This window comes from Eptatretus burgeri, chromosome 17, assembly GCF_056783735.1.
Source record: "Eptatretus burgeri isolate ZD-2024b chromosome 17, Ebu_testis_v1, whole genome shotgun sequence".
NCBI lineage: Eukaryota > Metazoa > Chordata > Myxini > Myxiniformes > Myxinidae > Eptatretus > Eptatretus burgeri.
Genome location: NC_140977.1, coordinates 44,949,757 through 44,973,163, shown reverse-complemented (window position 1 = coordinate 44,973,163; position 23,407 = coordinate 44,949,757). Strand labels below are relative to the sequence as shown.

At 42.9% G+C, this 23,407-nt stretch overlaps 1 pseudogene across 1 annotated transcript; it reads right to left on the bottom strand.

Annotated features, from left to right (window-relative positions):
* Nucleotides 1–258: 258 nt before the first annotated feature.
* LOC147009945 (uncharacterized) lies at nt 259–19,973 on the bottom strand (annotated as a pseudogene). Its single transcript, XR_015053077.1, has 3 exons — nt 19,917–19,973; nt 13,212–18,557; nt 259–396 (listed from the first exon to the last, which is right to left on the bottom strand). The product of XR_015053077.1 is annotated as an uncharacterized LOC147009945 (transcript).
* Between the last annotated feature and the right edge of the window lie 3,434 nt (nt 19,974–23,407).

The window sequence follows — 23,407 nt, the reverse complement described above, 5'->3', positions numbered from 1 at the left end:
AAAAAACTTTCTTACAAACGGAACACGTGTTTTTAACCGTGTGCATTTTCTCATGTATCTTCATGTAAGATAATGTTGTGAAAGCCTTCTTACAAACAGAACACGAGTGTTTGCCTGTGTGAAGATTTTCATGCCTTTTCAGACACGAAGATCTTTTGAAGGCTTTTTCGCAAGCGGAGCATTTATACGGCTTTTTATCTGTGTGAATATTCTGATGCCGCTTCAGATTTAAGGAAGTCCTGAAGGCTTTTCCACAAACAGAACACGCATGTGGATTTTTTTCTGAGTGAAGTCTCCTGTGATTCTTCATATACGAGAAATATTGAGGTTGTTTCGAAGTGACATTGTTGCAGAAAGAAGACCACTTTGAAGAGCTTTCCCCATTCACTGCGCTTTCTGTAAGGATAATCCACAAACAAGAAAAACAAAACGAAATGTTAATTTCTGGAATGTAGTACATTTTTCAAAGCTGAACAAGTGAATAAACAAGTAAAGAAGAGATAAAATGTCATAGACTCTGTTGTTTTAGAAATTTTGCTGTATGGATTTAAAAGGTTAGCTCTTATTTATGTGCAACGAAAATGGCTGCCAGTCTACGTCGGCCATCTTTGATTAGATTGCAAAATAAAATGGGGGGGGGGGAGGCACGTGTGTGCCATCACGTACTGTGCTTATGCCAAGTTTGAACAAAATCGGACCAAGTGTGCTTGAGAAATGGTTGGGGACACGTTTAAGTAACAAAATGGCCACCAGTCAGCCATCTTGGATTTGATCTCGAAAAACGAAAATGACTTGCTTATGTAAGCTATCATTTGTTATGTATGTGCCGAGTTTGAACAACATCGGTAAATGCAAGTCCGAAAAATGATTGAGAACATGTTTGACACCAGGTTTTTTTATTAACAACTAAAATGGCCACTAGTCGGTGATATTGGATCTGATGTCGAAAAAAATAATGACATGCATATGTCCATCATCATGTGTTGCCTTTGTGTTAAGTATGAATAAAATCGGTCCATACCTGTCCGAGATATGGTTGCGGATGCACACACGCACGCACGGACGGACATGAAAATCAAGACCAAATCCATGAGCCCCTGTTTTGGACTAAGTCCTATGGGGGCGAATAATACTCTGGTTAAGAGTAATTCAATATGATGGATAATAGCATTCCATCCTGCTCTTTCAAATTTGCATCATTTAAGTGTTTATGTTGTCATTTGAACGCAGTTGCCAAATCGTATTTACAACGCGGTATGTAGATTGATGTGTGCTTTGTTCGAGAAAATCGTGAAAAGGATGATAAATCGGCCAAATAATGAAATGATGAAAGAATGTACTTTTTGTTCCCAACCCATCCAACGACATTCCCATCTTCCCCACCATACACTGCACTTTGCATCCTTTGTATTACCCGATGGGTCAATTTATTCTGAACGGGTGACGAAGGTAACTTTGTCATGAGATCTCACGGAACTCGCTTTCCACAATTTTTGTACAAGTTTTATTCAAGACATGTGGCTCTTTAAATCTGCTTCACCCACATTTCTTTTATCAAATCCACGTTTGAACACTCAACAGTACACTCTGTGCCTTTCTTATCAGCAGCCAACCACAGTTTGTAATCACCTCTATCCAGCCAATGATCCTGGAACTCGATTTCCCCATTAGTAGAAACACCTGCCCGAGACGAGCCAGGGGAGGGGGGGGGGGGAATGGTGGTCATGTTGATTTACATTTGTATTCAAAGTCCTTTTCACCTTAATTATAAATTTTTACACTCACTTAGGCCTGTGATTATTATTATTATTAATCCCGTTTTTATTGATTTTTTTTGTAATAATGCTAATATTATGATGCCATTATCATTGGACAGGATTAATGAATTTGTGGGTCTAATAAATTTTACTTCTGGTAGGTGTGTCAACCAGTGACTCTAAGCTTATATACAACCCTGTGTAAATATAGATGTATAAATCCAATTTTCTCTAAATTTCCCTCAGACAAGTATTAAACAATTTCAGCAACCGTGAGGAATGGGGTTATGCATCAAATAAAGGTCACAATTGGGCCGTGAGGGTGACAGAGGCAATAATGCTCATCTCACTTGAAGTCGTGGCTGGGAGAGATCACATACGAGGTCCCAACATACATATATGTTATAACCAATTCATACACAATTCACATATCATCTGATGGCGAGAAAAATCAGACAGCCAATGGGATACGTCATTCAAGCGTAAAGACTCATTTAAACTAAAGATCTTTAAGGCTTAACTAGTGGCCTACCGAGAGGCGTAACAAGTCAAGAAGGCTCGGAATTGTTTGCCTCTGGGGGACGCGTATCTCACTGTGGATGTATCTCACTGGCTGTTGATGATAAATCCAAGAGTCAAACCTTTTCGACAAAATACTTCCTGTACGGACGGTTTCACCAGATTAGAGAACGCTCCAACAGGATGGTTCTGAATATCTTTGATTTTGAACCTACAGATCCCAGTAGCCCCTCCTCGACCCCTTTGCTCCCTCCATCAGAGCTCGATTTGGAGTCCGAGGAGCTCGGATCATGTGCACAGCTCGGGGGTCTGGGTTCACGACCCTCAGCAGGGAGTCCAAAGGGGGAAAGAAGCCATAACCACAATGATCTCTCCCTATTGGTCCAACCAGCTCAAAATGGAACGAACTTTCCCAAGATCTAAATCACGTGGACACATGGATACACACCGGAAGTAAGATAAGACACAAAGGTAACCGTTCCTCCACACCTCTTCATCTATTTACAGAATCACTCTTTCTGCTGAAAGATCTCACAGAAAATATATCTTCCTTTCTTCTTATTTAAATGATTGCCCAGCAAGAGGAAAGTGAATGTTGTTCGTTTTTGTTTTTAGATCTAGACAGACTAATGTATGATGACACAGCCCGTCAGGTACACAAATATGACGAGAATTTTACCCCCTCCACCTCTTAGCACCGTATAAACAATTCCTTCCATTCCAGCCAAATCAGTTTTAATGAGGTACACATTGGCACTTCATCTCCACTTTTAACACCTTCTTGCCAATGCACCCCTTGAACGACTTAAAACTTTGTCCAAACCTTCCAAATGCCATCTGGGAGTGATGAATCAATTCTGGATTTGTTACGTCGACAATGCCGAAATATCAAAACTATAAACATTTTAACAAAATCAGTAAAAATTTCTATTGAAGCATCAGGGTAAATATACCTGTTGGTTCAACAGACTCATTTCGAGGAAAAACGACAACAAAGACTAAATTGTCACGAGATTTCCAAAGCAGCAATCGACTTGAGACGTAAAAGAAACAGAAAGGGAAAAACTAGGCCAGAAAGAGAAAGAGGTTCCAATTTTCTGAGTCTATATTTTGGGGTTCCAGCCCTTGGTGACAGAACAATAAAGAGAGTTAGTCAGAGATTTTAGTGGCACAGTACTCTGTATACGTCCAGAAGATGGGTTAAAAAGAGACCGAATACCGAATGATGACCAAGTAGGTGTTCAGACGAGCAAGGACGTGTCTGCAGCCCTTGGTCCTTCCACATGGCTTGGTTTGAAAAGAGGCCGAAGACTGGAATACGACCAAGCATAACTTCATAGGAGCAAGGAAATCTCCACATAGCACTTGCTCTTCCCATTTGGCCACCTTTGGATCTCGGCATCGCTACCTGTGCAGCAAGGGATGCTCTTCAGAAGCACCATTGGAAACAATGTCCATTAATCCAGACCCGGTGCAGCAACATCAAACACAGACCAGTATCGCAGAACCAACAACCAACCAGCCGACCAAATCTTGAACTCTCCATAATTTCTCACTGCTGTTGCTACTGATCTTCCACCTCCAAACCCCCAGCAGTACCTCTGGCTGTGACTTCCCCTCCGCTGCCACCTCTTGTTCATCTGTGTGTTGTCCAGTCTTCATAACAGTGATGACTCTATCTACATATCTCTCTTTCACACAACATGGACCAATTGTTTACCACTCATCCCAACTTTCTCTTCCTCATACTGTATGTGGCGATTTCAATTATCACCATGCTAATTGGCTGGGTGTTGGAAAAGGACTTCTGTGACTCCATGAGACTGACTCAATCTGTGAACTTTCCAACTCTGATTTCTTCCAATGGCAACTTGCCTTCTGGACTTGGTGATGATAAACTTGCCCATAAAATAATGTCTCCTCCTCTTCCTCTGCTCAAATTGGTTCATACGATCATGTGATTGTGAGAGCTAACATCTCTCTAGATATTATTAGAGAACTGCCACAACGCTGGCGAGTCTGGCATTTCACTCAAGCACATTGGCAGGGACTGCAAGCAGTCTTCTCTCTTCAGGACTGGTCTTGCATATCTACTACCCGTGATGTGAACTCAGCCTGGGAATTCTTCTATAGAAATCAGCTCTCTCTCTCTCTCTAATGCACAGATTCATCCCATCTCGTCTTCAATTATCCTTCCCTTTTTCCCACCCATGGTACACTGAATCTATGGTGAGGCAGTTGCTCTGAAACAACTTGCATTCTGTTCCTGGAAGGCAAATGTAACCAAAGACAATCTTGGCACATTCAAAAAGTCCACAGCAAGTGTGTGTCCACTTTAGAAAGCCAGAAAACAACATCTGTCCAACTGCCTTGTAACCTCCGCCACCGAAGGTGGAAGGAGGTTATGCTCTCTCCCCTGTCTGTTGGGTGGTCGCAACACAACCTTCAGTCTCAGGTTTTCCGTCTATATGTATGTCTGTCTGTCTGTATGTATGTAATGGACAGCTCTGGAGGCCAGAGGAGTCAACCGATTTTGATGAAACTTGACTGGTAGGTTCATATCAGGATCTAGTTCTATGCTTTTGAGCACCATTGCTATGGATGCCACCGTTACCTAGCAATGGGACTTTGAAATTTTGGAAAAATACGAAAAAAAAATTTTCCCCCGAAAGTCAAAAATCGGCTTCGGCGCTTTTATGCGCACTATAATCAACCTTTTTGTGAAAAATTTTCAGCCCAATCCGTCAAAAACTGTATGACTAGTATGCAATTATATTACTATATGCTTTCACCCCCAACGTTCGCGTTGGGATTCCCTAGCGTAGGGTTAGGGAATTGAACACAAATGATGAATGGACAGTTGCTCGTCATGTTCCTATATGGAACTACGAACGGAAAAAAATGCCATTCGATGTGTTCTCTTTTCTACATATTTCAAATTCACCTTAGTCTAGCGACCACCCATGTCGCCTACCGGCTTGTTTCTTTGTCTATCTGTCTGTGAGCAGGATATCTCAAAATGTAATGGCCAGATTCGGACAAAAATTGGTGAACAGATTGGGTGTATAATAAGGACGAATTGTTTAGATTTTGGTGATGATCCAGATGCTAGAATTTTTAAAGTGATTCTTCAGTATTACGAGATGGGAGCAAAAACAATATCTAGCATGATATTTCAAGTTGTGGACGAGTTATGACAAAACTTGGTGGATGATTCGAGTAAGTGACAATAAGAAGCCGATTAGGTATTGGGTAAGGTTTGGATGCCGATCCGGCAGATGAGTGGGACACAAACCATAAATTGTTCCACTTGGTTACAACCGCCACTCTACCACCGAAGGTGAGCAGCAGTTATGTTGTCACCCCTGTCTGTTTGTCTGTGCGCAGGATATCTCAAAATGTTGTGCATGGATTTGGATGAAATTTCGTGGACAGGTTGGATGTGTGACAAGGACGAATTGATTAGATTTTGGTGAAGAAACAGATCCAGATTTGGATCCGAGAAAATTTTACTTGATTCTTCAGCATTGAGTGATCGGGCTAAAAACAATATATAGCACGATATCTTCAAAAGTTATGGATGGATTCCAACGAAACTTGGTGGACATGTTGGGTGTGTGACAAGGATTAAGTGATAAGATTTTGGTGAAGATCTGGAGCTGGATCTAAAACACAAACAAACAATTCAGTCATTCTTCACCATTGAGAGATGGGGCCAAAAACGATATACAGTGCCCATAGAAAGTCCACACCCATTTCAAAATTTTCACCTTTTGTTGCCTTATACACTGGAATTAAATTGCATTAAATCAAACTTTTTCCACCTTCATTTACACATCGTAACCCACAACTTCCAAATGAAAACCAAATTCTACAAATTTCAGCAAATTAATTTAAAATATAAAACGAGAATATTGTTGCGGTTCTTGGAACCACATACATCCAACAGAGAGTGGTCCCAAGACAGTTATTCTATTATTATACGTGTAGATAGTCCCTTTCCTTTTGTTTAGCGGGACAACAAGGGAGTGCGTTGCGATGATCTAACAGCTAGGTTTGCTTAAATCATTTTCTCCTTCATTTTGTCCCTACTCTTCTTTTGTCTGATTATTCCTGAAGTAAATCAGCCATGTGCGCCTTCGCTGTGAGGTGGGCCCTCATTGAGGCCAGCTTGTGTGGCGCCACTGTGAGGAAACTGCTGCACAGAGCCCTCGTTCCCGGGCGAGCCCTAAACCCAACGAGTGCAGCGAGTCATTTTGTGCGCTTAGCGGTGCGGGATTATCGACTCAAGCTTCCGATGACCTTGGGAAGATAGCTGGCTGCATTAAAAAGGCATGCGAATGAATACCTCCTAAGAGGCTGCATGAATGGTGTTTTTCACAACACAGGAAACACAGCTAGCATGACGACCACGCTGCACAAAACGCGTACGGAGGCCAATAAAGATGACTCCACGCCATGTTGGGCGGGATACGAGTGTGTGGAGTAGAAGCAGCTTGTTCCTTTTCAACCTCAATGTCCGATAGGTATTGGTGTTCACCCCGCGTACACGCTAGCGGAGTCGTGTGAACGCGAGTACTGGCCACGTGCGTAATGGCCGAACTGCGCACACTGTATGGAATGTGCTCGAAGGCAGACACGTATGCAGCTCGCGAAATGTGCATGGATTTATCCATAATGATGTACCTTTGGCCCTCGCTGGCAGCAGCGGATTCTCCACGGATGGTGGACGTCTTCTCGTCTCCACGGCCAGCGAGGCTGCGATCGAGCCGGGGAATGTACAGTGTGGGCCGCGTTGGCGTGTGGAGCGACTGCGTTGATCGGCACTGGTCGGACGCCCGAGTGGGCATGCGGGACCCTCGGCCGGTCGCCAGGGCATGGCCCGGGGGGTTTTGCAGGACGATTCGTGTGCCAATTTCAGTGTGGGCAATTCGTGTCATGTCATGGGGTCGGAGCGGAATATTGTCGCTGTCTGAGATGGCCTTGCCGGAAATGAAGTGAGGCGGTTTCCGGCCAAAGTTAACGGGCCACATGAGGGGTCGGGGCCAATCGGAGCGCCCAATTCAGGTGATGACGTTTCGATTCTGGGTGGCCCCTCCCCCCATGCGGCAAGTCCGATAAAGGTCGGAGCGGTCCCTCCGCCTTTCTCTTTCTCCACCTCTCTCTCCTACTCTCGCCTCACCCTCGTCAACACCGCCCCGACCCGCCTCCTGCTGTCTGGACTCCACCTCCTCATCTCCGCCGACACGACGTCAACCCCTCCCACCTACCTGGTCCCGCCTACCACTCCGTCCACGTACCCTGGACTCCGCCCCTTCTCCACTCAAGCTCCTCCTTCACGAACACGGTCTCCACATGCGCAGCTGAAGCCAGAGACGGCACGCCCACTGTCGGGTACCGCACCACAGAGCATCCCCCCCACCCCGAAACGTATTGGTGGTACGTCGTGCTATCAAGCACAAAGGTATCAAGATCATAGCCTCAACTCCTTTCCCTTCCTGTTGCAAAACTTTCTCTTCATCGGGTTTTCTGTGTCTGTGTGTGTGCGTGTGTGTGTGTGTGTCCCAGCGACTGCTTAAGTAAGACTACAGAAGATCGTTATCATTATTCTCGTGTTAAGTCTGCTCTGTGTCCGCTTTTGTAAGTTGCCTGTTTATTTGCTGCACCACACCACTCCCCCATCTCTGCACAACACACCCCAATAAATCTTTATTGTGCCACATACCTTTCCTCGCCCATTGTAAATAAATCATTATTAGGAATGGTCCCAGCTCGTCTTTGTGGTTTCTTTCATTGATCCAGCATGGTCCGAATCCTAGTTTAGCCGGGACTTTATTCCCAACATTCCATTCCTTTTAGTCGGTATGTCCTTGGCAGTGTCGCTCGGCTGTATCCGATCCAGAAAAGTGATCCGGTCCGGTAGAGTGATCTGGTTTGGACAAAGCGTACCGAGGGCGTGTTCCCCGGTAATTAAACCACGTGATTAATTAGGAAACCCGATTAACCCATAGACGGGAGGACCCTAGGTCACGCGGTTGAGTTATTGGCGTCCACGGTCGGTTAAGCGACCCGCCATATCACGGAATTATCCGTGTGCGACGGCCTACAATTCTGGGGAGTCTGGTGGGAACTGAGATAGCTTCTCCCACCTCATGGTCTTCTCACCCAACCCCCGGCCCGCAACAATATCTTTGTCGGAAAAGTGTCCACCCTTCTTATAATAGCAATTGTAAATGATCTTAGGCGTAACCATTTTTTTTTTTTTTTTTTTTGTATACCTTGGTCGAGGCTCGTATGAGAGCTAACACACAACTCACAGCAACTCACAGCAACCATTCACCTTCAAAATCACACACCAAGCTAAGTGACCTCTATCTGTGTTAAATTGAAGTGATTCTGATTATTTCAGATTAAAATCAGCAGTTGCTGTAGATTTACTCTGCTGTGTGGTGCATTTCACAGAAAAGACTCAACCATGAGCACCAAGGAGCTTTCAAAAGACCTCCAAGATGAAGTTCTGGAAAGGCATAGATCAGGGGATTGGAATAAAAATATTTCAAAGGACTTGAATATCCCTTTGAGCAGAGTCAAGACAGTCATGAAGAAATGGAAGGCGTATGGTACCACCAAGACTCTGCCTAGATAAGGCTGTCCCTCCAAACTAAATGACCAAGTAATATAAGGAGTAGACTGATCAGAGAGGCCATCAAGATTCCAATGGCAACTTTGAAAGAGATGCATGTCTTTATGGCAAAGAATGGTCACTGTGTGCATGTGACAAGAATATCCCAAGTACTCCACAAGTCTGACCTCTACGGTAGGGTGGCAAGAAGGAAGTCATTACTCAAAACAAGGACAAATGTGTTCAAGAGCCACGTCCTAAAGGTTTTGTCTTCACTAGAAGAAGAAGAACAAGAGCAAGAAGAAGAAGAATAAGAAGAAGAAGAAAAAAGAAAAAAAAAACAACAACTTCCGATATTTCGTCACGTGCCTTGATGGAGCCAATAGTCATTCATGACGAGAAAATAATGTATTTACGAAATTACAATACATTAAATGGAATAATCTTTAAATAGTAACGTGAACTTTTCGAAACTTTAAAGCAAATGTCCGAATATATTTAAAAGTTCATGATAGACGCTCTCAAAAGGCACCGTCTATGTGAGGATGTGTACAGGTGTTTAGTATTTAAGGAGATCCGGATCCTGTACATAAAAGACCCGAGTCCTAAAGGTTTTGTCAGAAGAAGAACAAGAAGAAGAACAAGAAGAAGAAGAACAAGAAGAAGAAGAACAAGAAGAAGAACAAGAAGAAGAACAAGAAGAAGAACAAGAAGAAGAAGAAGAAGAACAAGAACAAGAAGAAGAACAATAAGAACAACAACAACAAGAACAACAACAACAACAACAACAACAACAACAACAACAACAAGAACAACAACAACAACAACAACGCTGAGCTCTCTTAGAGCCACGTTCGCTACGCGAGATGTGGCTAAAAATCCACCTTGAGTCCCATTCAAGGAATGCAAAAAACCACTACAGAGATTCTGAAGCCATATGGCAAAAAGTTTTGTGGTCTGACGAAACCAGGATGAAACTTTTTGGCCTGCAAGCCATTACGTTGAGCACAAACTTAACACAGAACATCACCCAAAGAACACCATCCCGACTGTGAAGCATGGTGGTGGCAGCATCATGTAATGGGGATGTTTCTAATCAGCAGAGACTGGGACACTTGTCAGGATAGAAGGGAAAATGGATGGAGAAAAATAGACAAGCTGGTGGGCGACATGGCTGCTCGCTCTCGATGGAAAGCTGGCCGACGCGACTAGCCGATATTCATGTACATGCTATCAATCAATTTCATTCTTTGACAATCGAATGGCCACGGCGCAATGATCAGAGTACACATTAGCGAAAGTTAGAGTATGCATGTATCGGAGATTTTCATAATTTGTATATTGTTCAGGAATCAGTACATGATCCAGCTGAGCAGCGCCACGTGTCGGTCCATGATGGGAAGGAATGTGGTTCAATTGAATGCTAAAAGCATCAATTTTATTACATCCGCTGGCTTGTAAAAAATCAGCATTTAGGATTTTTTCGAAATGTGATGGAGTAGCGAGCTCATCAGTGATTAACGGAGAAACTAAAAGAGATAGATCTGGAGATGCAGCGTATGAAATGTAGTTAATGACCTCAAGATTAAGCACAATAAATATGATTATCACAGCCCTCTTAGTTTGCGCCCAGAAACCCGCCTTGTGAAATTTCAGGCATGTTTCCAAAGAGACTCCAACAAATGGCAGCCCTGGTAATTCCATTTATCTATTCGCTAAAGATTTTATTTTTTTATATGATGCTGTAAGACATTCTCCTTGGACACAAAAAAACAGGTCCCTCGGAGGTCCAGTTTCGGAGGTATTGATTTTTTTGTATAGTCCACAAAAAGTGTACGATGTACGATAAAGTACATTCGGTGTGGGCGATTCGTGGATTTTGATTTTTTCGAAATGTCCCAATCCTCGGGACAACCATTCACTTATTGTTGTTTTCTTGAACTTGGTCTTTCATTTGTTTATTTTCCTAATCTGTGAATGCTTTCTATTGGGGGTATATTTACCATCATCAAAATTAGGTCTCATTTAATTCCAGACTATAAGGTAACAAACGGTGAAAATTTTGAAAAGGGGTGTAGACTTTCTATAGACACTGTATGTCATGATATCACATGAAGTTATGATATCGCATAGATTGCGCACAGAACTCTAAGCTTCGCTTTTTCCATTTATTTGTTTTTTGATTTTTTTTCGATTTTTTGACCACTTTAAAGGGCCGTTGCTAGGGCCCGGGGTCCCATATTCGAAAGCACACGATTCCCAGAAATATTGGTCCTACCCACCAAATTTCATTGGAATCGGTTGAGTGGTTTAGCCCCTCGGCTTGACAAAAGTTTCGCGGACAGACAGACAGATGGAAATGTCCAGAATGAAATTTCAGGCATGTTTCCAAAGAGACTCTAACAAATGGCAGCCCTGGTAATTCCATTTATCTATTCGCTAAAGATTTTATTTTTTTATATGATGCTGTAAGACATTCTCCTTGGGCACAAAAATCAGGTCCCCCGGAGGTCCAGTTTCGGATGTATTGATTTTTTTTGTGCAGTCCACAAAAAGTGTACGACGTACGATAAAGTATTTTAGCTGTTGCTAAGTAACAGAGGTGTGCATAGCAACCATTCATTTTTGTGTACATGCTCGCCACATTGTACACATTTCACCCCAGTTTCATCAAAATCAGACTCTTTCTCTTCGAGATATTCGCAATTAACCGTTTGTGAAATGTTCGACATGTTCTTGCCCAAAACCTATCTCCTCCTACAAATATTTTTTGTTAGGGCTGCAAATTGGCATGAAGGGAGCTAGATAGATTGTGCATAGAACTCTAAGCTTCGATTTTTCGATTTTTTTTTGATTTTTTTTCGATTTTTTTGACCACTTTAAAGGGCCGTTGCTATGCCGTTGCTCGGGCCCGGGGTCCCATATTCGAAAGCACACGATTCCCAGAAATATTGGTCCTACCCATCAAATTTAATTGGAATCGGTTGAGTGGTTTAGCCCCTAGGCTTGACCAAAATTTCGCGGACAGACAGACAGATGGAAATGTCCAGAATAAGGGTGCTCTAAGAGCAGCCAAAAGAATCCAAGAGGAAAACCTGCTGCCCTCTGCAAGAAATCTGAAATTGGGACAGAAGTTCATCTTTCAGCACGACAACGACCCAAAGCTCACAGTCAAAGCTACACTGGAATGGTTAATAAACAAAAAGATAAATGACCTTGAGTGGCCCAGTCGGAGCCCTGACCAGAATCCAATCCAAAATCTGCGGCATGACTTGAAGAATGCTGTCCATCAACACTCCCCATGAAACTTGACTGAGCTTGAACAGTTTTGTTCAGAAGAATCGGCAATTATTGCCCAATCAAGGTGTGTAAAGTTAGTAGTAACCTATCCCAACACCCACACACCTGTAATTGCTGTCAAAGGTGCTGTCAAAGATGTATTAACTCAAGGGGGTGGACACATCCAACCAAGATATTCTAGTTTTGTATTTTAAATTAATTTTCTGAAATTTGTATAATTTGTTTTTCACTTGAAAGTTGAGGGTTACGATGTGTAAATAAAGGTGGGAAAAGTCTGATTTAATTCCAGGCTATAAGGTAACAAACGGTGAAAATTTTGAAAAGGGGTGTAGACTTTCTATAGACACTGTACGTCATGATATCACATGAAGTTATGGACAGATTTGAACGAAACTTGGTGGATAATTTTAGTCGGGGACAAGAACAATCGAGGTTAGATTTTGGTTAAGGTCTGGGATGCAAATCCGGCCTATTAGTGGGATACAAAATGTAAACTGTTCAGCCTGGTGGAAATATGCACTCCACCGAGTTCCATTCTAGTTAAGTCTGTCTCTGGTGTCTGCTCCCCTGTCATGCCTTCTCCCCGACCTAATAAATTAATTCAATCCAAGTGAAATGCGATGGGAAATTAAATGGAGATGTAAGTCGGAGGAGTTGAGAGAAGAGGGGATGAAAGGAAAGGATGGTTAAAACACAATTGACAAACCTAGTGAAGGTGAGAAGAAGAGGTGTGATGAATCAGTCTGAAAAATTGAGACAGGCGTGAAATCCATTTTTTGTTAATATAAGAAAATGAATCAAGGAAGTTATTTTGGTTACTGCAACTAATTTTACAAGTTTTTCGATTGTCGTTTGCATTTAAATTTTTCCAATGCTGAAATTACAAGTTACAACTCCAATGCAACAAACCACTTGAATGCAAGTCTCAGAGTTTGGTGTTCCCAAGTGTAACATCGGCCTCACTGGGTCTTAAGAATCTATATTTATCGTATGTTGTACTTTGGTCACCGTACCGCATATTGTGGGATGATTGGACAGGGCAAAATGATCCTTCTCGAGGTTGGGGTTCTCCACTCCTTTCAAGTCGCAAAACAGTCTGAGACAACAACTGGTGTACGGAACCAGCTCCATAAGGAAAGGAAATGTGACATGGTGTAATATGTAAATTGTAATCAAGTGAACTGCAACGATCATCACATCGGGCAGATGCAACAGTCCCCGAAAGCAAGGATGAGCCAACATTGTTGGTCAAGCCCCGTCGAGTGTATTCCAGATTCAACCATTTATTCTCAGCTGCCGCATACCGGACATACCTCAAGCACCAAGGAAGCCATGATAATGAACAGCAAAAGCAAGTGGTTGGAGTGTGAAGTAAAGCAATCTATTAGGAAGAGTCGAAGGACCGATGTTCAACAAGAAGGGAGGTCTCCGCTACAATTTATCCCACGCATGGGACCGGGCACTCAGGGATGTTCTTTGTCACCTGTCAAGTGAGCAAAGGTCACATGACACTCAACTGCACTCATCACATGACCATCACCACCAACGATCATAAAGGGACACCGCACAGTACAGAATCGAGGAGTGACCAATTAAACAGGTCATTGCCAGCTGAAACCGATTGGATAATCAGCGCGACATCACATCAGGAGTTAGTCAAACTCCAGGATGGGACTTAATCTCTTGCCATGATATTTTATGGGAATAATTGTACCTGTCATCAACATATATTCATCCATGTTGTTTCTTCTCCTGCATGTATTTTTCTTTGTTTTAAAGTATCAATTCAAGTGCAGTTGCTTAAAAAAAAAATCCTCGGGACGACCATTCACTTATTGTTGTTTTCTTGAACTTGGTCTTTCATTTGTTTATTTTCCTCATCTGAGAATGCTTTCTATTGGGGGAATATTTACCTTCATCAAAATTAGGATCTGTTTCTCGACGTGGCCTTCATCAGGGTAATGTTTTCAAAATAGTTGCCGTGACGCATGTCGTGTACACTTTTGTCTGGCATCTTCCCACCCACAGGAATATAATTGTGGGTCCTTTTCCAATACTGGACTTTCAAATTTTGAACATAATTTGGACTTTTGCAGTTAATCCTCCAAACATATTCCTTTCCAGTTTTGCAGTTAATCCTCCTAACATGTGTTCCCCACTCCTCATGTATGGAATACGTTTGGCAAGAGAGCATAAATTACTTTCTTCGATACACCAGATCATCCCATTTACAATTCTCGTGTTTGTCTCGAGTTGCTACATATAAGTTGTTTTTGAGGTCGGTCTCACTTTTATCAGGCTTACGCTTTGTTGCATAGCTCTATATCATAACTGGATTGACATCTTCGTCACTGCAACATATATTATAATTTGTTTCTCCAACAGGGATCAAATGTAAATGTATTGCCCGCTTCTGAGAAAATGCTTTATTGCACAAAATGCACCGACATGGCTTCTCTCGTTGGTTGTAAATCTCCACTTTTGGGGTTCAGAAGGTGGAAATGGAATCCTCCCAGGATTAAAAGTATCCTTAGTTTTGGTAAGGATCATGTTTCAAGGCCCAAGTTGTGAAATGTTCTTGTTCTCAAATCTTTGTTCTAAGTGTTCTTTTTATTGCAGTCACTGAACCCCGGACAGTTTCCAATTGTAGTTTGTTTGTCGCCATTTCCCCAGTGTAGTTTTTAAGATCTCAGTGAGTTTCCTTTTTATTACTCCAACTGTCATTAATGTCAGCACTCTTCAGCTTCCAGGCTCTTTTGATTTGATTTTTCAAAAACCTGGTACTTGATCATTTTTCCAATTTCTATGTAATTTAAACCGAAGTGGCCGTGTCCTGACACCTCAATTCGAAATGATGTCCTTTCCTTTTTGCATCCAACTACTTTGTCCAGTAGCAACTTGATGTTTTCTCTGTTCAAACTTGATGGGAGGGTCAGGTCACATGTGAGCACTGAGTCGTCATTCTCAATGATCGCTTTTGGTTCGTGCTTACATTCATTTTCGAGACTGGGATATTGAGGTTTTTCCAGAGGTGTCAGTGGAATACTCCGCATACAACAGTGTACCATTGTGTGTACAGCTGGTCTGGCATGAGTTTTTTACATCCCGAGAGAAGGCGATTAGTGCTTTCTGTTTCTACCCTACAGAACCTATACTTGTCTGACAGACTCAATCCTGCCATCTTGTTCAAGCCATTGTTAACGTATCTTTCATCTTGTTCATTTATTCTGACGCGTTCTCCATCCAAGTTAATCTGACCTATTCTTTGCCACTCAAATTATTCTATTTTTGTCTATCTCCACTCTGTCCGAGCTATTCTTTTAAACGTTCCTACTCTTCTTTCATTTTTCCAATTGTTAGTATATGTTTGTTTACATTTTGTTTTGTACATTTCCTTTGCTTTCTTTGGAATCATCGGGGCTGCATTCAATGCTGTTGCAATTTCATGTGAAGCATCTTCTATTCACACCTGCTCCTGGAAATATTTTCAAAGGTGATATGGAAGAAAAATAATAACATTCTTCTTTTTTTTTTTTTACAATTATATTCACTTTTTGCTTTTAATTGAACACATTGCAAGATAAAATTGCATTTTTGTACTTGAGTCAAATTGAATGCCAGGAAAATTTCCCTTTTCCCCTACAGTCTTTTGACCTCCATAGTGATATGATGAATATACAAGTAAAGTAGAATTGTATCTTACTATGGAAAATGTATTGCTCGCTGCATAGAAACAGGTTGACCTGGTTACTAACATTGCAAACTTTCGCCTTGAGCTTATCAGCCCTTTCCATAGATGAATTGCCAAATGTCTCACCTTTCCATGATTTGGATGCCAAACGAGTATAAGAGGGATTGCTTCAGGCTTCTTGTTGGTGAAGTTCATTTGAATGCATCAGTGAATCATTGAATATTCTTCCTCTGTATGTACGAAATGAAAGATGCTCTTTTGTATCCGTGAACCTGAGTGGAAATTGAATTCATTTCCACCACAGTGAGGTAGAGATTTCTTTTTCTGGCTTGTCTTCACAAATGTGAACAAAATAGATTCGGTAGTGTGTTGAGCTTTTCACTTCCTGAGCTGATCCTACAGTCGTCGTTTTGTGCAATTGGCTGAACTCCATCAGGCCACCACCTCCTTCTTGTCTCAGCAGGTACATTCTCTGGATGCCCTGGTTTTTGTAGAACATTTTGTGGATCTTGAGGAGCTTCCTGATTTTGGTGTCGAGCATGTTGATTTCTGATTTTTGTGAGTTTATTGTTCCACCCACAACTGTATTGGAACAATGGTCCTGCGTGTCAGTTTATGGGCTTGATTTTGTTTCTTGGGGAGCGATATGTTGTTCGGATCAGCCTCGTTCCACGTCGGTTTTCCTTGGCAATTGTTTAAAGCATTTGTTTGTGACATTTTTTTGGTTCTCTTATCCTCAAAGATATTTGTATGATGCTTCATTTTCTAGCTCGTGTCATTCTAAGGCAGATATTTATGTCGTACTTTGTGTATGTGAATGTTTTTGCTCATTAATAAGGTCATTTAGTGTGCGCCCTCACATGTGCATGGCAGGTTGAGGGGTCACGGAATGATTTATCACAGAGACTGCACTTATGTGGCTTTTCCCCAGTGTGAGTTCTCATGTGTATACGGCACCGTTCTTTCAGTCTGAATGATTTGCTACACACAGTGCACTTATATGGCCTCTCTCCAGTATGCGTCCTCATGTGTAACTGGCAGTATGCATTCCGCGTGAATGATAGATTGCAAAAAGTGCACTTGTAGGGCTTTTCACCCGTGTGGGTCCTCATATGTATCTTGCGGTATGACACGCTGCTGAAAGATTTATTGCACATATCGCACTTATACGGCTTCTCACCAGTATGAGTCCTCATGTGACTCTGACAGTGCGCATTACAATGGAATAATTTATGACAGAAGCTGCACTTGAACGACTTAGCTTTAGTATGAATCTTCATGTGTACTTTGCGACTCGAGTAATGACTAAACGATTTGCCACACACAATGCACTTATGCGGCTTCTCCGTAGCATGGGTCCTCGTGTGTCCCAAGCAAGATGAGGACTGCCTGAATGATCTATTGCACACGGTGCACTTGTACGGCTTCTCACCGGTATGAGTCCTCATGTGTCCCAGCAAGGTTGATGACTGAATAAATGATTTATTGCACACGGTGCACTTGTATGGCCTCTCACCAGTGTGAATCCTCATGTGTTTCTGGCGGGATGAAATCTGACTGAATGTTTTATCGCACACGGTGCACTTGTACGGTCTCTCGCCAGTATGAGTCCTCATGTGATTCTTACAGTGCGAGTTGGAACGGAATGACTTCTTACAGATGCTGCACTCGAATGATTTCTCGACAGTATGAATCTTCAGGTGTCTGTTGCAGGCTGAGTAACTAATAAACGATTTGCTGCACACGCTGCACTTATACGGCTTCTCACCGGTGTGACTCCTCATGTGCAATCGGCAATTTGTCGACTGAATAAATGATTTATTGCACACAGTGCACTTGTACGGCCTCTCACCAGAATGAGTCATCATGTGATTCTTACAGCGTGAGTTGGAACGGAATGACTTATTACAGATGCTGCACTTGAATGGTTTCTCTGCAGTATGAATCTTCAGGTGTCTGTTACGCGCTGAGTACTTAATAAACAATTTGCTGCACACGCTGCACTTGAATGATTTCTCGACAGTATGAATCTTCAGGTGTCTGTTGTAGGCTGAGTATTTAATAAACGATTTGCTGCACACGCTGCACTTGTATGATTTCTTGACAGTATGAATCTTCAGATGTCTGTTGTTGGCCGAGGAATTGAAAAACGATTTGCTGCACACGCTGCACTTGTATGGCTTCTCCCCCGTGTGTGTACACATGTGCATTTGGCAGCTTGATTTGTGACCGAAGGATTTATTGCAAAAAGTGCATTTAAACGGTTTTTCTCCGGTATGAATCCTCATGTGCACCTGGAACGCTGACTTCCATTTCAATGATTTATTACAGATAAGGCACTTGTACGGCTTTTCACCAGGATGTGTCCTCATGTGTGTCTGGTAGAATGAGTTCTTGTTGAACGATTCGTTGCAGACATGACACGTGTATGATATTTTGCCAATATGGGTCCTCTGGTGATTCTGATAGGAATAAATGCAACCGAATGATTGATTGCACACAGCACACCTGTGTATGTTTTCAGAAGTGGGAATCTTCATCAGATCTGGTCGAGGAATGCAATTATGTTTGCAATCCATAGACTTCTTGTGTTGCTGCGAAGAATCTTCATTGACAGTGACAGTATTCTTGGTAAGTGACAACATCCTAATGACCGGAGTCCGTCTCTCTGAAGATTGGTCAGAAAAAAAAAAAGATTCGTCACAGGGATGCAAAAACATCATCAACACATGAGGATGCATTTTAAAAACAGCCATTATTATTATTAAAACAGCCAGGAAGACAATCAACATCTTTTTGAACAAACCATTTACTCTTCAACAACTTGAAACCATGCGAGTGGGGAGAGAGGTACAAAAGTGGAGCAGAATGAAAGTTTCCATGATAAAACCTATTGATGAGACTTCGGGAACTGAGATGGATTAGTGTGGAGATCTTTATACAGGGAACGTTCATCATCACAATGGGAAACAAATCATGCACCAAGTTTCATCATAATCCGTCCATAACTTTTTAAGATATCGTGCTATATATCATTTTTGGCCCCATATTTCAACGGTAAAGAATCACTTAAAAAACATTATCGTGTTCGACTCCAGATCCAGACCTTCACAAAAATTTTATCATTTCGTCCCTGTCACACACCCAACCTGTCCACCAAATTTCGTAGAAATTGGTCCATAACCTTTTGAGATATCCTACTCACAGAAAAGGAAACAAACAAACAAACAAACACACACAGACAGCGGTGAAAACATAACTTCTGTCTACCTTCGGTGTTGGAGTAAAAATGAAAAAAAAAACGAACCTCATCTGTTTAGTAACACTTCCACATATCAGTGACCTCTGTTTTCGAAGCGCTGATCCTCTGATCTCACGCCGTTTGCTTTCTCATCGGAAACTACTGGTTGAACGCACTTTTCCTGTAACCCCCTTGTCTTGAACTTGCAAAATCGTTTTCAACTCATTTCTACCATCTGTGCAACCACCTTCATGAGGTAGTTATATCTCACACTTCACTCCAGGGATTCAAGCATCAGGGTCATCGCCCATCGTTACCCGCAATCTTCTTTATTAACCCCCGCTAACCCTGCCGAGTCCAACGATCTTACATCCATGCCACTGTGTTTACTCCCCTTCTCTCTGTCTCTCTCCCTGTTCGTTCCAACCCTTGCTTATCGTGTTGAACTGTTTCCCATTGTCACTTAATACACCCTGTCAACTCGATCTTCCATGAGCCGAGATTTTGGAGAAAAAATAGTTATGGTGTGCTTGTGGCAATTCATGTGTGACGTAATACCACAATTCCATACAGTATTCTTCGTATTTTCAGGCTGGTGATGTTCAGTTTAAAACTGCTTAAAGTGATAAAATGTGACTTTTTTTTAACGTTTCACCTTGCCTACCGCATTAAAATATTTAATGACAAACATCAAGCATTCAATCAAACTCAACACAACCCATCACACCATTCCCATCATTCAATATTGTACACTTCAACTTATACATTGTTATTGTGGATCCTTACCTTGTGAGGGAGAACCACTTGTAGGTTCAGGTTCCACCTTCACCACAACAACAGGATCTGCAGAGAAACAAAACCTGCTTTACTCAAAGCAAAGAGCACTATTGTCATGGAGTTGTCCGGGCTCGAACCCCGCTCCCGTCAGCTGTTGTTGCCGGGGTGCTGGGGTTCGACTCCCAAGCTTATGGCCAAATTTGTGGTAAGCAGGCGGTTAACACCGACCAACCTCCGGGGATGGTCGAGCGGTCCTTATTGCTAGGTTGCAGACACGCTCACTGACATGGATTCTGAAGTAAAACACAAATTCCCACAAGGACAACAATGATCATAAGGACAACAATGCATAAATTCAATAAACAACTCAATGATCGAGGCCTCGCACACACAGACAAAGGGTAACAACGAAAATAAACCCCCACAACAAAGTACTGGTAGTCAGCCTGGCCCTCGTCGATTTGATGCTGGGAAGCTTCATCCAGCGCGTGCACCCGCCAAACAAAATGGTGCCATCTACCCCCGAGACCGGGAGGAAAGCACCTCCACCATCCAACGGGAGGCACAGGAAGGATCGCACCTCGCCTAATATAAGGCAGTCTTCCAAACTTCAAATGCACAAATCCTGTCAGCACCTCCCCGATCACCTCTAGACGTGCACCAATCTGCTCAAACTCCTCCAGCCGTGCACCCTCGCCAAGCACCCCTCACTTAGCCTTCACCGATCCTCCTCTCTTCCTCTCTGGGCGTGGCCTCCTCACCTCCAAAAACGGGAAGGCGGGGTTTCTCCTGTTGTCGTTTCAGGAACTCGGTCCCCAGCTTATGGCCATACTTGGAAGATAAAAACAGAGGGTAATCACGTACAGGGGAACATATTTTTACTCCCCAAGCAAATTAACACCGCCCCGCCCTCGTGTGGTGACACGTCACACTTAAGCTGACAGATTCCCTGACTTAAATACACCGAGGTGCTTCTACCTGTCCATGGACCATGCTACTCCACACAATCCTACCTGTACAATTAAATCAGTTAATCTTCCCCCATAATAATAACAATATAATAAATATCATGAATATACATGTGAAAATAAGAGTGCAAAAACATCTAATTGAGTGCTGCTTAACCCCTTGAACCCGAGCAACTGGCTTACCAGCCGCTATTCAAACCTCCATAAACCCAAGTGGCCAGTTTACCACCCGCTATTCAAACCTCCATATACCCGAGTGGCCAGTTTACCACCCGCTATTCAAACCTCTATATACCCGAGTGGGCGGTTTACCAGCCACGATTCAAACCTCCATAAACCCAAGTGGCCAGTTTACCACCCGCTATTCAAACCTCCATATACCCGAGTGAGCGGTTTACCACCCGCTATTCAAACCTCCATATACCCGAGTGGCCAGTTTACCAGCCGCTATTCAAACCTCCATAAACCAAAGTGGCCGGTTTACCAGCCGCTATTCAAACCTCCATATACCCAAGAGACCGGTTTACCAGCTGCTATTCAAACCTCCATAAACCCAAGTGGCCAGTTTACCAGCCGCTATTCAAACCTCCATATACCTGAATGGCCGGTTTACCAGCCACTATTCAAACCTCCATATACCCGAGTGGCCGGTTTACCAGCCGCTATTCAAACCTCCATATGCCCGAGTGGCCGGTTTACCAGCCGCTATTCAAACCTCCATATACCCGAGTGGCCGGTTTACCAGCCGCTATTCAAACCTCCATATACCCGAGTGGCCAGTTTACCAGCCGCTATTCAAACTTCCATTTACCCAGGCAGCAGGATTTTTCTCCCGGGGGCGAAGGGTGGGGGAGCCGAAAGTCCAAAGAGTTCAAGGTTCAAAGGGTTAATGCTCAGATAAGGGAAAAAGTTCAAACATATTGGTACTATTGGCACTGAAATGAACAAGGACATAAAAATTGGTGTTAAAACTATTCCTTTCTGATTGATAGTGTCATAATCTGTTGGACCAGCCTGGACAAAGCGTCACATCTTCCTTTCAAGCGTCACATTGTTCCTGGCAGGATTGATCGATTTTTTTTTCCTGCACATGTAGCGACTACTGGAACATGACCAAGCATAGTTTCACAGGAGCAAGGAAATATCAAAGGTGCGCAAACATCCCTTCTGATGGAAACGCACAACAAAAAAGATTGATTCGCGAGAGTAAAATGCAGGCCCATACAGCTCAAAGGAATCAAATCTGCAAAGATGTGGACGTATTTCACTGGCTATTGATGATAAATCCAAGAGTCAAACCTTTTCGACAAAATACAAAATAGTTCAACCAGATTAGAGAACCATGAACCTGAATGAGAGAAATGTGCACCTGGTTCCAGGTTCGTCCCATCCCCACCAACAGGAAGGTTCTGAATATCTTTGATTTTGAACCCAAAGATCACAGTAGCCCCTTCTAGACCCCTTTTTGCTCCCTCCATCAGAGCCTGATTTGGAGTCCGAGGAGCTCGGATCATGTGCACAGCTCGGGGGTCTGGGTTGACGACCCTCAGCAAGGAGATCAAAGGGGGAAATAAGCCAGAACTACAATGATCTCTCCCTGTTGGTCCCACCAGCTCAAAATGGGACAAAGCATAACTTCATGGGAGCAAGGAAATCTCCACATTGCACTTGCTCTTCCCATTTGGCCTCCTTTGTATCTGAGCATCGCTATCTGTGCAGCAAGGCATGCTCTTCAGAAGCGCCATTGGAAACAATGTCCATTAATCCACACCCGGTGCAGCAGCATCAAACACAGAGCAGTATCGCAGAACAAACAACCAACCAGCCGACCAAATCTTGAACTCTCCATAATTTCTCACTGCTCTTGTACTGATCTTCCAGCTCCCAACCCCGAGCAGTACCCATGGCTGCGACTTCCCCTCCGCTCCCACCTCTTCTTCACCTGTGTGTTGTCCAATTTTCCTCACAGTGATGACTCCATCGATCTCAATATATATATATATATATATATATATATATATATATATATATATATATATATATATATATATATATATATATATATATATATATCTCTATATATCTCTCTCTCTCTCTCTCTCTCTCTCTCTCTCTCTCTCTCTCTCTCTCTCTCTCTCTCTCTCTCTCTCTCTCTCTCTCTCTCTCTCTCTCTCTCTCTCTCTCTCTCTCTCTCTCTCTCTCTCTCTCTCTCTCTCTCTCTCTCTCTCTCTCTCTCTCTCTCTCTCTCTCTCTCTCTCTCTCTCTCTCTCTCTCTCTCTCTCTCTCTCTCTCTCTCTCTCTCTCTCTCTCTCTCTCTCTCTCTCTCTCTCTCTCTCTCTCTCTCTCTCTCTCTCTCTCTCTCTCTCTCTCTCTCTCTCTCTCTCTCTCTCTCTCTCTCTCTCTCTCTCTCTCTCTCTCTCTCTCTCTCTCTCTCTCTCTCTCTCTCTCTCTCTCTCTCTCTCTCTCTCTCTCTCTCTCTCTCTCTCTCTCTCTCTCTCTCTCTCTCTCTCTCTCTCTCTCTCTCTCTCTCTC